The following is a 15,538-nucleotide window of genomic DNA, read 5'->3' on the forward strand; positions in this document are numbered from 1 at the left end:
GCCAATCCACCTAACCTGTACATCTTTGGACTTTGTCGGAAGTGTTTCCAGGTGTGGTCGCACAGCTCCACCCTAACTCCCAGTGCACATACAACGTCCTCAACATAACCAAGATCCTGTTATGTCACTTTTCCTTGAGGAAGATTTAGTGTGCTGGGAAGTTCCCCAACTCCAGATTTGGAGTGAAAACTGAAGATTATGTGTTATGAGCAGCTTATCAGCAAGAATAGAGAAGCTAAAAATGATTGAACTTGAAACGACCACAGACAGCTGCAGAACAGTGTGATCTGGGAGTCCTCATCTATGAACCATAAAAAGCTAGCATCCAAGTTCAGCGGATAATAGGAAAGGCAAATGGAGTGTTGGACTTTATTTCAAAGAAAATGGCCTGTAAAGTAGGGATGTTTTGCCAAAATTGTACAAGGCACGAATCGAAACACAGCTGGAATACTACAAGATACAAGACACTTTGGGGACTTGACAGGAGAGATGCTAAAAGATTGTTTCCTCTTGTGGAAGAGTCTAAGAAAAGAGGGCATAATCTCAACATAAAGGGCCACATGTTTAAGACAGAGACTAGGAGGATTTCCTTTCTCTGAGACGGTATTGAATCTGTGGAATTCTTTACCACAGAGAGCTATGGAAGCTTGTTCATTAAGTACATACAAGGCTGCGGCAGACAGATTTTTAATCAGGAAGGGAATCATGATTCATGGGGAAAAGGCAGGAATTGGAGTTGAGGATTATCAGATCAGTCATGATCCCATTGAATGGCACAGCAGACTCAATGGGTTGAGTGGCCTTCTCCTAAGTCTTATGATCCTATGGTCCCTGGAATTAGAAACAGCAAACAGTCAGTGGTAGGTTGTTGCCTGTGTTAAGTGTGGCCTGTGTATGTGATGGGCATTGTTCCCACTTACAAAATACTGTGGCCACTAAATTGCTTGTAGTGGCCAAATTAATGTCGCTTTGGATTCAAGAATCAGACTGAACAACAACTTTTAACATAATGAAACATCCTCAGATGCTTCACAGGAGCATTATAAAACAAAATATTACACACAGCTGCATAAGATAATCAAGATTTTGGCCCTGAACTCACAATGCACAGTTGCAGCATCTGAGGAGGAGTAGTACATCCGCACAAAACAAAGAATGGATGTTCAAGTCTTATCTTGTTTTCTTTTGTCACATCTTGGTTATTTGTTCCATCTGAGCGAAAACAATGACATATTTGCATAGGGTTTCATGACATCGGGATACCTTAAAGCCCTTTACAGTCAATGAAGTACTCATTGTGACATGTCATTACTGGTGTAGAGCAAAACACGTAACAGCCAATTTCCACACAGCAAGATTCCATAAAGAATAACAAGCAGGTAATCCATAGCTGCAATAGGGTTGACTGCTAATTGTTGGCTCAGGCACTGAGGAGAAAACACCATACTGTTCATTAAAATAGTGTCAGTGAGTATTTTAGATTTAACTGAGAAGGCAAAGCAGGCAGTGGTGCAACATGCCTGTTCAAATGGCAGCACCTTCCCCCTTAATGAGCAAGAGTGTGAGCCGAGATTGCACATCCAAGCCACTGGAGTCAAATTGGAACCCACAAGCGTCTGACTCAGAGGCAGGAGCACTCCCAGCTGAACAGTGGTTAGCAATGTGGCATAAATTAGATATGTAGACATCCCACGTGATCACTGGCGCACGATGCCGTTAGTCCTGTGGTACACTGTCCCACTCACGATATGCAAACGGTTGCAGTTTCAATTAACAGCTCAGTTGAGAGCTGCCTTTGTGTTGTGAGCACCGACTGAGTAGGCTGGAGGAGGAGGTTTGAATTGCAACAAAAAAGCAGTTGGTTGATTATCATTTTTGCATATGCTGGTCAACTAAATGACAGTCGTGTAAGGTTCTGAATCACAGATGCTTGTGATCTGGGAGATAAAAAAAACTGCCGATAATTCTTGCTACTCTACTACAGTAATAGAGAATGAGGTTCACTACATTTTAAAAAAAACACACAGATTACAAATAAGGAACATCTTGTGCTTTACTCGGCCTGATATATCATGTCCCTTTATTAGAGATAAAGGCCTCTCTGCTAAAGAGTAAGGGGGGCCCATTCAGTAATTGGGCCCCGCTGTTGTCTCAGCTAGAGGACAAGAGGTCGTCTTTAAATATAGAGTACGGTGGACATCAAAGACTTAATTTGTTGTCTGTCAGTAAAAAGCGTATAGATCTGAGCGGGTTCACTAACTGTCCATGTACCAAAGATTTATTTTCTATGAATAAAGTATATTTTTGAAATTTAAAAAAATGTTCCCATACCAGAGATTTGAACATAAAATTTCAGTTGACGCTGTTGTGCAGTACATAAACTAATGCTTCCCGGAATTCTTCCCTTTTTAATTCTTTAAAACTAGCTCTAGAGTGAGAGCAGTTGTTGGGAAGGGTGCTTGAGTGGAGTGGGATGAGCAGGGTTGAGGAGTGTTGATGCAGGGGGATATGTTGAGTGAGAGGACTGGGTATTCTTGAGCAGAGGTATTTTCAGGCAGAGACAGTTGCTGAGTTGGGGAAAGTGGGGGAATTATTGAGGATGTTTAAGACAGAGATAGATAGGTTCTTGAGCAAGGGTTACAGGGAGAGTGGGGTTGAGAAACTTGTCAGCCATGACTTAATGGCAGAGCAGACTCAATGGGCCAAATGGCCTAATTTCTGCTCCCAAGTTTCGTGGTCATGTTGTACCCGGGCACCATTCTGAAAACAGTCATGGGCTCTTGGAGCTAGGCATTGTGGTTGTGATTGCAACGGAGTCTCAGTGTCCACCTCAGAGCTGACCCAATAAGAACATTGAAAAAAAAAGAGCAATCAGGACAGCAGGGTGATATCTGTTGACCGGCTATTTGGGATAAATATAACTGCATCCTGGCCACATTTTCTGGTCAACAGCTACCATTGCCGCGTCAGAACTCACGCCCTTAAATAATTGATAGGCCTGTGACCCTAAGGGGGGAGTCCCAACTCAGTTTGGAAACCCCTGCCTTACACTAGGGACCCATGTGCTCTCTCAGATGTATGCAGAAGATCCTGCCACCCTACTGAAGAAGAATAAATCTGTTTCCTGTGTCTTCAACCAGTGCCAGATGATCTGTTCAATGCCAGAGGACCGTGAACTGTACATGACAGAGATTACTCAGGAGGGGCACTGCTGATATGCCAGTTTAGGCACACCTCTGGAACAATTGGGTCTTGAACCAGGACCTCCTTTCCTCACTACCACTACGTCACTACAGCTCTTGAATTTGCTAATGTGGTGAGATTCAAACCTAGAGCATTAACCTCCTGGGTATTTGTCCCGCGACATTATCTCTATTTCTCCATCTCCCCCCCCCCCCCCCCCCCACCGAGAGAAGCTATATCAATAAGCAGACTTCCACGCAAGCTCCCGCATTCAGCTTTCCCCTTGGCTACTCTGTAGTGAGCTGAATAGAGCTGATTTCTGCCTTTTCCAGGATAACGAGTTGCCACTTGGGGGTTAAAAGAATTAGATAATCTAAATCCAAGTTCTTTTCCCTCTCTCTCTCTGAGCGCCCATGTGTTCACAATGTGCCTTGAGGGAATTAATTGCCTTTTGGATTCAAAGAGGTCCATTTTAGCCCTCGTCTGAAACTTCCTCATTGCTTTTGATCAGAAGTTTGTTTGCTTACTGGCTGGCGGTTATCTAGTCCGCAGTAAATCCAGTTGGCGATTGACTGGAAGCGAGGGTTCTATGCTGAGAGTAGGGGCTGAGCGACTGAGCAGGGACGCAGCAGTGAGATATTGATCAGTCAGTCTCGCACGCACTCACATGTGTGACACACACACACACACAGAAAGAACAGAAAGCGTAAAGGTGCCCACAAATATCAGATACTGGGGAAGTATGAAACACGTCACAGTCAATTTGACAGTTAATTTGTCAAAGCCCAATCGTGGTGCTTTAGCGTTAGGCAACTTCCCCTTCTTTGATTAAGGAAATATGATCGTGTTGTGTGTGTGTGTCTGGGAATTCATTTGGTGATCAGCAGGGGAATCCGGACAACGCGTGGCCCGCAGGTAAGAATGCCACACTGTTCTCACAACCTTTCCAGCGGCATGTTGCAGCAAGGCTGAACGGGGGAGAGACTACCTGCAGAATTTGCAAATGCAGCATCTTCAGCCGCCAGTCGTAACGTGAGTGCGCGCCGAAAACAATGTTACGTGTGTGTATATATTATATATAAATGAAGTACATTCAGTATAAATGGTGACAACAGTGGATAGATCTCCTTTTTTGAATGTGAAATCGGGCGCAGTTCTCGAAGTGAATCAAGTGCCTTTTGTTTTTAAACACACATCAGTTTTCGAAATCTCGCTCTTTGTTTAAGGTTACACGTGAATGTGGAGCAGGGCGTGGTACCTTAGGCGATAGATGAGGGTGGGGCGAAAGTGCAGTAAAATTAATACTGCAGGGAAATGGTGTGTGCGGCTTGGAGCCGGACCCATCGTGAAGGGTGCAAAGGGGGAGAGCTGAAGATCGCTCCAACGGTAAAAGTAGACAGGCAGGAGGCTGGAAGAACGCACCAAGCCAGGCAGCCAGCGTCAGGAGCTGCAGAAGGCGACGTTTCGGGTGTAGCCCGCCACCCTGATGCTGCCTGGCTTGCTGTGTTCTTCCAGCCCCCCGCCCTGTATGCTCCGGATTCCAGCATCTGCCGTTTTATTTGCATGCCTCTAACCAGGGTGAAAGTGGCGGGAAACTCCCTCGGTAGGGAAAAGTAGGAACTGAGTTGTCTGCCGATGGAAAGCCTTGCCACAGATCGCAGCTGCCGATAAAATTTCTTCCAGCTCTCAACAATGCAACTGGCGTCAATCTGAACTTTTAACAGCCCCAACATACAGTACACAAGCCGAATACAGTGTACACCTGCATCAGAGTTTTCTTTAGTCACCCTCCCCTTTGTACCCACGTGAATCACAAAATACATATCCCTGGTTCAGCTTGTAAAAGAACATTTGGAAAGGGGGGGGGGGGGGAGGTGGGGGAAGGTGATGTTTTCCGGTGAGACTCTTCCTCAAGACTGAGGAGCTGGTTCCGAGAGTCCGAGACTGACATTGAGCTGGCTAATAGGTGTGCTGACTGACGTGTCCTTCTTTTCCCGCGGCTTTCTGTGTCTAAATCTGCTCTTGAAGTATTTCTCTTTTATCTTCCTGTGTCACCGACTGTAATTGTCATCGGGAGTGGAGTAATCCTGCAATCTGACAGCTGGTAGTACCATCAAGTTCTCATAATGCATGTTATCTACTTACACATTTATTTATATGGACCACTCCCAGCGTCCTGCTCCCATTAACCACCCTGTAATATCAGAGCGTCTTATTAGACGCTGGCTTTTCGCAGCCCAGGCTCCATATTTTTATTCAGTAAATGGTTTGGAAATAACCGAAAGATATGTTTATTCTCTTTTTTGATTTGAGTTTAAGTTGACTATTTCTTGAGGAAACATTTAGTCTCTCTAAAAAAGCACAGCACTTTTCTCACAGAGATTTGTGTCTTTATATGCTTCTTGTAACTTCCACACATCCAATAAGCTACTGTGTGCAAACTAGAAGCTAAATGGTTCGGTATTTATAAAGGATTGAAGGCACCCAGTATTTTGCTTAAAAAACATGCTCTTTACTCTCACAACACGTATACATTCATTACTTCACTCTGGGTTGGAGAATATATTGCCTGTTTGCTGGATAGGATTGAGAGGGATACTAATTTGCTGTTGATTTCAGCCATCATTGGATACAGTCAGGAGAAGCTATGGTCCTGAAATTCTGCTCCTGAAAGCCCTCTCCATGCTATTAAAGAGCATATCTTGGATATTTTAGATTATTCTTTGAGAGTGGGATGAGGGATTTTACACAAACTCAATTTGTGTCATCATTGTGTCATCACACGCACTTACTGAGACAGAGGTCACAGCATGTTGAAGTTAAGTGAATTAACACTCAATGAATGCTTGGCCCATGTGTGCTCCCAGATTAGTTTGGATTGCCTGAAGGAGCTGGAGAGGAATTTTCAAGAGCTTCCAGTGTTGTCTTGTTGGGCATGGACTTTTTCTGTCATTTCTGTACCTCTACCAGAAGATTACATGGTTATGGGATGTGACAGGCTGGCAAGTTGGAGGAAATGTAGTCACAAGCTCCAGCTATTATAAATGAAGGGCTGGTATGATGGAGCAGCTCGGTTCTTGCTGCCTGTCATTGTGCACATGAGAGTGATTGAACTGCTAGATAATTAAGTTACACATTTAATAAAGTGACTGTCTCTAACCAGCCAGCAAAAAAAAGCAAGTGCCATAGTAAACTCACAGCAAGGCAATTATGTCAGAGACAAAGCTTTAGTCTGGATTTATGTTGCACCTTGTTGCCATTACCTTCCTACCAGCTCTGTCTCCTGGAGTAAGTAATTAGGAATGCTAATGAAATATTATTATTAATTGCGGGATAATTGAATACAAAATTGGGAAGATTATGATTCTGTTATAAAGTGTGTTGGTGCAATTCCATCCAGAATATTTTGTAAAGTACTGGGTCACCTTATTTAAAGAAAGATGTAAATATATTGGGAGCAGTTCTGCTTTGGTGACAAAGTTCACTAGACTAGTATCTGGAATGGGTGAGATGTCTTCTGAGAAAAGATTGGAGAGGTTAGGTTTATACCCACCAGAGGGCAGAAGTGTAAGAGGCAACTTGGTTGAAATATATAGCATTTTGAGAGATATGAATGCAAAAACCAGGTGTCTGCCTTTTGGAGAATATAGAACTATGGGTAACTATTTCAAAACAAAGAGTCACCCATATAGGGCTGAGACAAGGAGAATTTATTTCTTACAGTGGGTGGTGAATTTTTATAACTACTTCTGCAAAGGCAGTGGAAACAGAAACCAGGAACATTTTTGAGGCTGAGTTCAATAGATCTTTGCAAAGAGGGCAAAGGTTATTGGAGGTATATGGAAATGTGTAATAACCGGCTCAGGTGACACAGGCTTAAAGGGCTGATTGCCTACTCCTGCTCCTAATTCATTGTTCATAAGTTTGATTCTGTTGTGCTGTAAGATATGTGATTTATAGACATTTTAATATCATTTACTTTAGAATTTGGATTTTTTTGCATGTGTGTTTTTGCTTGTGTTTGTGAAGTGGTTTAATGAATAAGTTGTCAGTGTTTCTGGAGTCATTGTTTTTCAATTGGTATGAGAGAGAGATGTCCTGGGATAGCAGTGGGAATATTTTTGTATTCTCAGAGTTTTCTGATTTTTCAGAGTAAACATTGTAAAGGATTTTTTTCTCTTCAGCTTAGAAGGATCGGGAATTGATTTTTAAAATTATTTTGCTGAGTGGACAAACCTACAGCTTAGTTTCAGTTTGAGACGACCTGGTTGAAGTTTGACGTATGAACAATTTCTCTGAGAGAAAGGAGTTAGTCAAGGACAGTTAGGAAATAGGTTATCTCAGTGTAAGGGTTTCAGTTGGGAATTGCAGACCAGAAGTGTGTAATTAGAACCAGAATTGATTATATGAAGCTAAGAAAATTTAAGCTGAAAATGTGTTGCTGGAAAAGCGCAGCAGGTCAGGCGGCATCCAAGGAACAGGAGAATTGACGTTTCGGGCATGAGCCCTTCTTCAGGATGCCCGAAACGTCGATTCTCCTGTTCCTTTGATGCTGCCTGACCTGCTGCGCTTTTCCAGCAACACATTTTCAGCTCTGATCTCCAGCATCTGCAGTCCTCACTTTCTTCTCTAAGAAAATTTAAGCTCAATTGTGTAACTGTTTCAAGAAAAGGCTACCTTTAAGACCGGGAATTGGAAAAGAAGATAAATCAAACATATGGTTGTGTTGATGAAGAGAATCCTCATTCTTATGTTTGAGTACTGTAAAGTGATGGTGTTGGGATAGGTGAGATTGTATTTTTACTCTGATTCAAAATCTTGCAAATTGTGAAAAATGTAAATATTTGGTTTATTGTATTTTCTTTTCTGTGTCTTGTTTTTAAAAAGTAGCCAATATGTGGTGGCAATGGACATAAAGTGGCTGTATTGTGAAGGTTATTTCATGGAATTTGAAGACGGCTTTCGAATTTCCTAGAAGTGAAAGATTTAACAGTGGATTATTTGAAATCTTTGATTAAAACTAGAGAGAGATAGCAGGCAAATTGAAAGTTGGAGTAGAAGCAGGATTTAATAAGAGTCAGGTACTTTAAGTGATTATGTAATACAGAACAACCTCTGTTATCCGAATGTCAATTATCTGAATTTCAAATTATCCATAAAAGATTTCAAGGTCCCTTAAAAATGTTATCCGTTATTTGAACAATCAGTTATCCAAACAAAAATACACTCCGTCTGTCTCATTCGGATAATTGAGGTTGTTCTGTATTTAGAACTGGAGAAAGGGAAATCTGAAATTCAGGTGTCAGAGCTGGAATTAGGAAAGATACAGTTAGAAATTAAAAACACAGACTTAGAGAGAGAGAGAGAGGAATGAAACAACTTAGAGTCATAGAGATGTCCAGCACAGAAACAGACCCTTTGGTCCAACCTGTCCATGCCGACCAGATATCCCAACCCAATCTAGTCCCACCTGCCAGCACCTGGCCCATAACCCTCCAAACCCTTCCTATTCATATACCCAACCAGATGCCTTTTAAATGTTGCAATTGTACCAACCTCTGTTAGAACAGAGATATAAATGGACAGATAGGGATTTAAGGAATCTTGAAATGGAAATTGAGGAAAACAAGCAAGGGAGATGGAAAGTGAAGTAAATGAAAAGCAGAGGGAGATGGATTTTCTTTTAAAAGCTTGAGCCTTTAAGAAGTTTGGGGTGTGTGTTGACCCAAAAGAGCTGACAGCAAGGAAAGAAGGAGGAGGTAGCAGTTTGGAGGATTATTTTGATTCCAAGGATGGATTTGATTTAACTAAGAATCTGTACTTGGTGCCAAAATTTATGGAGAATGGAGTTGAAAAGTGTTGCACATCATTTGAGGAGGTAGCATGACAGCTGAAGCAGTCAAGCAGTGATTAGACCTTAATGTTAGAATGTTTTGATGGGTATAGGTATAACAGTGTATATGTGGCAGTTTGGCAGGAAGACGATCTGTAGAATACAAAGCTGACAAAAAGGCAGTTCTCAATGCTTTTGAGCTTGTGCTGAAGCTTACCAATTAAAATTTAGGACTGTAAGACAAAAACCTATGGACATTTGTAGAATTTGCAATGAAGGAAGAAGTGCTGTGTCATCAGTGATTTAGATCACTAAAGATAGCGAATATTTCTGAGAATAGAGTCATTGAGGTGTACAGCACAGTAACAGACTCTTAAGACCAACTCGTCCATGCCAACCAGATATCCTAAATTAATCTCATCCCATTTGCTAGCATTTGGTCCATATCCCTTGAAATCCTTCCTGTTCATAGACCCATCCAGGTGCCTTTTAAATGTACCAGAAATTCTGGTAACGGAGGGCTGAGTTAGATGAGCATCGGTTATTAAAGATGAGATAAACAGCAGCTCTGGCAAATACTGATCTTGCACACACAATGATAAGTGAGCAAACGCACAGGAAATTGGAGGAAGAGGATCTTTTCCATCCATGGAATTTCTAATGTTGGAGACTTGTTAGAAGGATGCTAAAAAAAAGGAGAAAAGCTGGAACCAAAAAGTTGTAGAAAGAAAGTAATATACTTTAATTGTAATAAGATGCAACATACGAAACTCAGTAATTGCTCTTGAGTTTAGCGATTGTAAGGGAGGTAAATGGAGACTAATTGCAGTAGTCAGAATATCTGAGGAGTCTTCATAAAATGATGCATCAGAAGATGGGTATTAAAATTGTACGCAGAGAACATGTTTCCTTAGAATGCAGTAAGAAGGGAGAGATGACTCAGCCATTCTTTGAAAATTGACAAGGAGAATCAGACCATTTGAGGTTTTGAATATTTTGACTCAGAAGGAGATGTACTTTCTTATGCTTTGAATTTAGGTGCTAAACCATTAAAGATATTGACAGACACTGGAGCAAATTGGTCACTGATGCTAGCTGGTATGATTTGCTCCAGTCAAGAGTGTGGTGTTGGAAAAACACAGCAGGTCAGGCAGCATCCAAGGAGCTGAAAAATCGATGTTTCCAGCAAAAAGCCTTCATCAGGAGTAGCTTTTGCCAGAAACATTGATTTTCCTGCTCCTTGGATGCTGCCTGACCTGCTGTGCTTTTCCAGTACCACAGTCTTGACTCTAATCTCCAGCATCTGCAATACTCACTTTCGCCTGATTTGATTTGTTTTCCAGAGGGGTTAAAAAAGGAGAAAATATTGACCGGAGGTAAACATGGAGGTCACAAACCTCTCATTATATGTACAGATTAAAGAATGTTTTAATAAATGGAGAAATTGTAATTAAGTGTCCTCCTATAGAAGGAATTGGTTTTATTTTGGAAATGATCTGGCAAGTTCAGGAATATTGGTTTTGCAAAGGATGCTGGAACAACTTGTGAAAGTAAAATAAACTGAATTTTTACAAAAGGAACATTCTGGGTTGTTCCCTGACTCTGTTATGACTAGTCTCAGTCCCATTGAATTAGACAGGAAGAAACAATGTATAGAACAAGGGAATTATTTGGAAATGCAGTTATCTGACACAATTTTCAGTGATTTAACTAAAAAGGATGAAGATAAAGAGAAGAAAAACGCAACAGAATTATTCAGAATGAAGAGTTATCCAAACAGCCTACTCTGAATCAGAGCCAATGTCAGAGATATTGATTGAAAGACAAAACTTTAATGAGGAAATGGAGACCGCCTTACTTACCAACTGATGAAGAATGAGTAGTAGTCAATCAGGTGGAATTTTGTCTGAGTTTCACATCTACATTTGAGTAGCTCATTGAATTCCACTGGCAGGCGAATTGGGTATTAGGAAAATGGCAGCTATGGTATTAAAACCTTTTATTATGCAGAATGAAACAAAGATATTGCCTTAAATGTCATGCATGTAAGCTAGTGGAGAAGCCCCCAACCCTCAATTAAACCTATGCTTTTACTTCCAGCTTTTTATTTGTTTTTAAAGAACCATTTGGCAGGGCCTTAACAGTTTGTGTGGGACGTAGACCTAAAACCAGCAATGTGAATCAATACCTTTTAGTGATTGCGGATGTTTCCACAGGATTACCTGAGGCAATGCATCAAGGAAAAGTCACTGCAAAAATGTCAGTGAAAAAGTTAATACAACTTGTTTACAAGATATAGATTACTAAGATAAATACAACCAGATCAACGTTCAAATTTTACATTGCAAATATACAAATAAATGATGTATAGTTTGGGAATAAACAATTTATATCTTCTGCTTATCACTCACAATCTCAAGATGCTATGGAAAGATGGTATTAAATGTTGAACACTGTGATTAGAGTTTATTGCATGTACTAATGATGGGGTAAGACAGTTTTTTTGTTGCTGTTTGCCTTTAGGGATAATCCTAATGAGGCCACAGAGATTTAGTTTTTTTGAACTAATATATGCACAAGAGTTAGGAATATTAATTAAATTTAATTCATAATTAATTCTTCCAGCCAATATTTTTAGTTTCAGAGAGAAACTGACAGCTGGCTAAAAAGCATTTGAATGGTGCTCACCAAACAATGAAAACTAGAGCAGATAAAAAGTCAAAACAATTTTTAAAAATTGTTGCTGGAGACAAGGTGTTAGAGCTTTACCTATGGGGCACCATTAAAAGTAAGGTTCATTGAACTTAATCAAATCAAAAATAAATTCATTGATGTAAATCATATAGTGAGTACTCTAGACTGGAGAAATGAAACAGTGAATGAGTCTCATTGACATGTTAAATAGATATTGTGGAAGGGATGATAGTCGGGAGACAAGTATACTTACAGTGGTAAAATAAGTAGGGAGGGAAATAGAAATATCAGAATATTGGAGAACGAAGCAGAAACTCAAAATTCAAAAGTTGAACCTCCCACAATTAAATTGGACAATGTGGAGATGCTTAGATAGCACCATGATTTATCTTTCAAAAATATAAAGGTGACTTATAAAGGCTATTCCAGAATTATAAATTGACCTGTGGGAATGGGTCACGTTATTCATGATGTTAAATTGGGTGATGCATTACCTATAACAGAGAATTCCAGAGAGATTAGCTCATGTGGAGGAAGATGCTAAGTTGATGATGAACAGCAGCATTATTGAAGTACATCTTGGCAACTGGAGCTCTGGATTGATCACAGGAATTCTGTATTTATTGCAAAGTCAACATGGTAATAACTTGGACTGGTATTCGCTTCTAAGTTTGGAGCACTGCTTTGAACAAATTAAACACACACATTTTGATACAGCTTGCAAAAGGGATACTGGCAAGTTCTGTTGATTGATAGGGCCTAAGAAATATTAGCTTTTGTCACACTGCATGCAAAGTTAAGCTGTTTGGAATGAAAATGCACCAGCAACATCCTGATGATTAACCAATAAGGTCATTGAAGGACTTTGTGCAGTTTAGATTAGATTTGTGGAAACAGGCCCTTCAGCCCAACAAGTCCACACTGACCCACCACTCACCCATATCCCTAACCTAACACTACAGGCAATTTAGCATGGCCAATTCACCTGACCTGCATATCTTTGGACTGTGGGAGGAAACCAGAGCACCCGGAGGAAAGCCACGCAGAAACAGGGACAATGTGCAAACTCCACACAGTCAGTTGCCTGAGGCGGGAATTGAACCCAGGTCTCTGGTGCTGTGAGGCAACAGTGCTAACTACTGTGCCACCATGCTGCCCCCTTCTTTCCTTTCACAATTTGGTTATTTTAACCAAAGCTGAGGAGAACGTTTATATCAGTTGACTGAACTGTTTGATCAATTATCAATTCAACTATAAATCAAGCTAAAAGTAAATTTGCTAAAGTAAGAATGACTTATTGGTGTTATGGTGTGGGACAATTCTGTGTAGTGCCTCAAACACTGAAAGTAAGAGCTTTTCTGGATTTCCCCGTGATTCGGACACGATGTGCAGTGGATTTTATCACTAATTTTCTCCAAATGTCAACACTGTCTTGACACCTTTTAATGAATTCCTTAAATGAAGGCAAAAAAAAATTGGTTAGATGCTAGAGCATCGGAACATTGAAACAATTTGAAAAGTGGTCTGATAGCAACACCAGTTTGAGCTGCACTGAACTATCAGACCCTGGGTGAGACCAGCAACATTGGATGTTAACTGCAAGATGATGAGATATGGATCAATTGGCCTTTAATTTTTTTGGAAACATTTCAGGACAGAAATTAATGATTGTTTTGGTGGAGCTTAATTCTCCAACCATATAATTTTCAAAGTTGTTCATGATGCTGAAACATAAAATGTTATAGTGGACCCCTTATCCAGAGCACTTCTGCATGATGCAGAGTTTTACAGAGCTCATTGACTAATGTAAAATGTGGTTGGTATGTAATTTGTAGTGTGTGAAATGTCCACTTATTACTACAATTAATACGATATAGAAGTAGTGTTGAGATAATCTTTGATAAGTAATGAAAGGCCCTCTGGAATGTGCGTCAGTGTTGGTCATGGAACTGTCTGATAGAACAGTTTGAAAATCACACCTTTATTACAATGGATTGATCATTATTCTTATCTCATTTATAACAGGGTGACTAACACTCAATAAAAATTTAGGGATACAAAGAGTGAGATTTAAACTGTACCACATCTGCTTTGTAGGAAACACAGTCAACATTTATGTTTGAATATTTCACATTGCTGTAAAATCTTTCATATCCTTCAGCTGATTACATGTTTTTGAAGGGCGATTAGCATTGTTTTGTAAGCGTGGGTAGCCAGGATTTATAGAAAAGCAAAGTCCCACAATTAACAAATGAGATCAAAATTGTAGATTTTCTAGATAGATCTTCTAGGAAGAGAGGACTAAGTGAGCTAATGGTTTGAACTTTGCAGGACCTTTTTAAATCAGCGGGTTGGTCAAATGACATTGATAGACACTGAGTGGCCTGTTTGTTGTTTTCTTAAGACCATGCCACTTTGGCAGAGCTGTCAACTGACCCACCAAATCTCTACTGAACCACTAAAGTTAGGGGCTGCCTCCTGTCTCAGTGGAGATGGGAACTCCTGCCAGGTGAAACGTTTGCCTGGTAAGTTCCAAGTTGATGGCGGGACTACTTTTGTGGAAACTCTATGATCTTGGGAAGGAGCATTGGTGCTGCCTATTGTCAGTGACCTGCCCTGGCTGACAAGCCTCAGAGCCTCCCCATTCCAGGTGCAATCTTACCAGCAACCACTTAACTAAGGATGGCGCTGCTGAATCTGCTGGCCAATTCCTATAGTTGGACAGTTGTTGTGAGTAGGCTACGATCCATAACAGGATGGTAGCAGCAACTTAATTTTGTTGTCCCTCTTTTAGTCCAGCAGTGGCAGCTTGCAAACATTGTGGACATTACATCAAATTTCTGACATTGGCAAACTTGAAGCATTAACTCTTGTTTTCTTTCTATAAATGTTGTCAAACCTGCTGAGTATTACCAGCATTTTCCCTTTTTATTTCCAATTTTCAACAGCTGCAGTATTTTGCTTTTGTAAATTAGGTCAAAAATCAGTTTATCCAATTTTAATTGTGTTGCTTGAGAGAGAAACATTGACCAGGAAACAAGTTTTCACATTAACAACTGGTTGTGGTAGCTCCACTGAAAGATGCCTCCTCTAGCAACACAACATTTCCTCCGGGTGCTCCGGTTTCCTCCCACACTCCAAAGATGTGCAGGTCAGGTGAATTGGCCATGCTAAATTGCCCGTAGTGTTAGGTAAGGGGTAGATGTAGGGGTATGGGTGGGTTGCGCTTCGGCGGGGCGGTATGGACTTGTTGGGCTGAAGGGCCTGTTTCCACACTGTAAGTAATCTAATCTAATCTAATCTAATCTAATCTAACATCAGTGATGCACTGACAGCTGGTATAGAGTGTGAACTCTGACCTGCAACTTGGTGACACAGGCAGAAATTGAGCTTCTAAACTGTTGCAACAAACTAATACTAAGCCTATAGCCATGTGTTGGGCCAGTGAATGGAGCAGCCATTCTGTAGCAGTAGTGTCCCATGGAGGGTCACAAGTAGAATTTCGAACTAGTAGCCTCTGGTTGGATTCCCCTTCTAGTAGCTGTAATTAAGCCAAAGTTATTTTCCCTTGGAATTTGGTAGGCTCTTGCATCTCATAGGATTATACTTCCCCATGAAAGGTTGTGTGTTTGGTCCTTCATTTGTGCAGCATTATCAACAGTGAAATCACGATGAGTAGAATCATAGAATCCCGACAGTAAAACTCAGATAAACCAAAACACTGGTTGTGTTCCTGCTGGCAGAATAGGAAATCTAGTAGATGGATGCCTGTGATGAACTGACTGGTAAATCTCTATTAGTTAAACTCATGGCACGCATATCATATAC

At 40.7% G+C, this 15,538-nt stretch overlaps 1 protein-coding gene across 6 annotated transcripts in view; it reads left to right on the plus strand.

Annotated features, from left to right (window-relative positions):
- The first annotated feature begins 3,694 nt into the window (after positions 1-3,694).
- Positions 3,695-15,538, plus strand: part of LOC140495712 (probable G-protein coupled receptor 174) — a 52,664-nt gene continuing 40,820 nt past the window's right edge. For 4 of the 6 annotated variants that reach the window (XM_072594727.1, XM_072594729.1, XM_072594731.1 and 1 more), the window contains exon 1: positions 3,695-4,098. The gene's annotated coding sequence lies outside the window, so the exon portion shown is untranslated. Of the gene's footprint in view, positions 4,099-4,121; positions 4,216-15,538 lie in introns of those variants that run through there. The other 2 variants (XM_072594732.1, XM_072594726.1) reach the window with 1 other exon arrangement.

This window comes from Chiloscyllium punctatum, chromosome 25 (assembly GCF_047496795.1).
Source record: "Chiloscyllium punctatum isolate Juve2018m chromosome 25, sChiPun1.3, whole genome shotgun sequence".
In the NCBI taxonomy this organism is placed as follows: domain Eukaryota; kingdom Metazoa; phylum Chordata; class Chondrichthyes; order Orectolobiformes; family Hemiscylliidae; genus Chiloscyllium; species Chiloscyllium punctatum.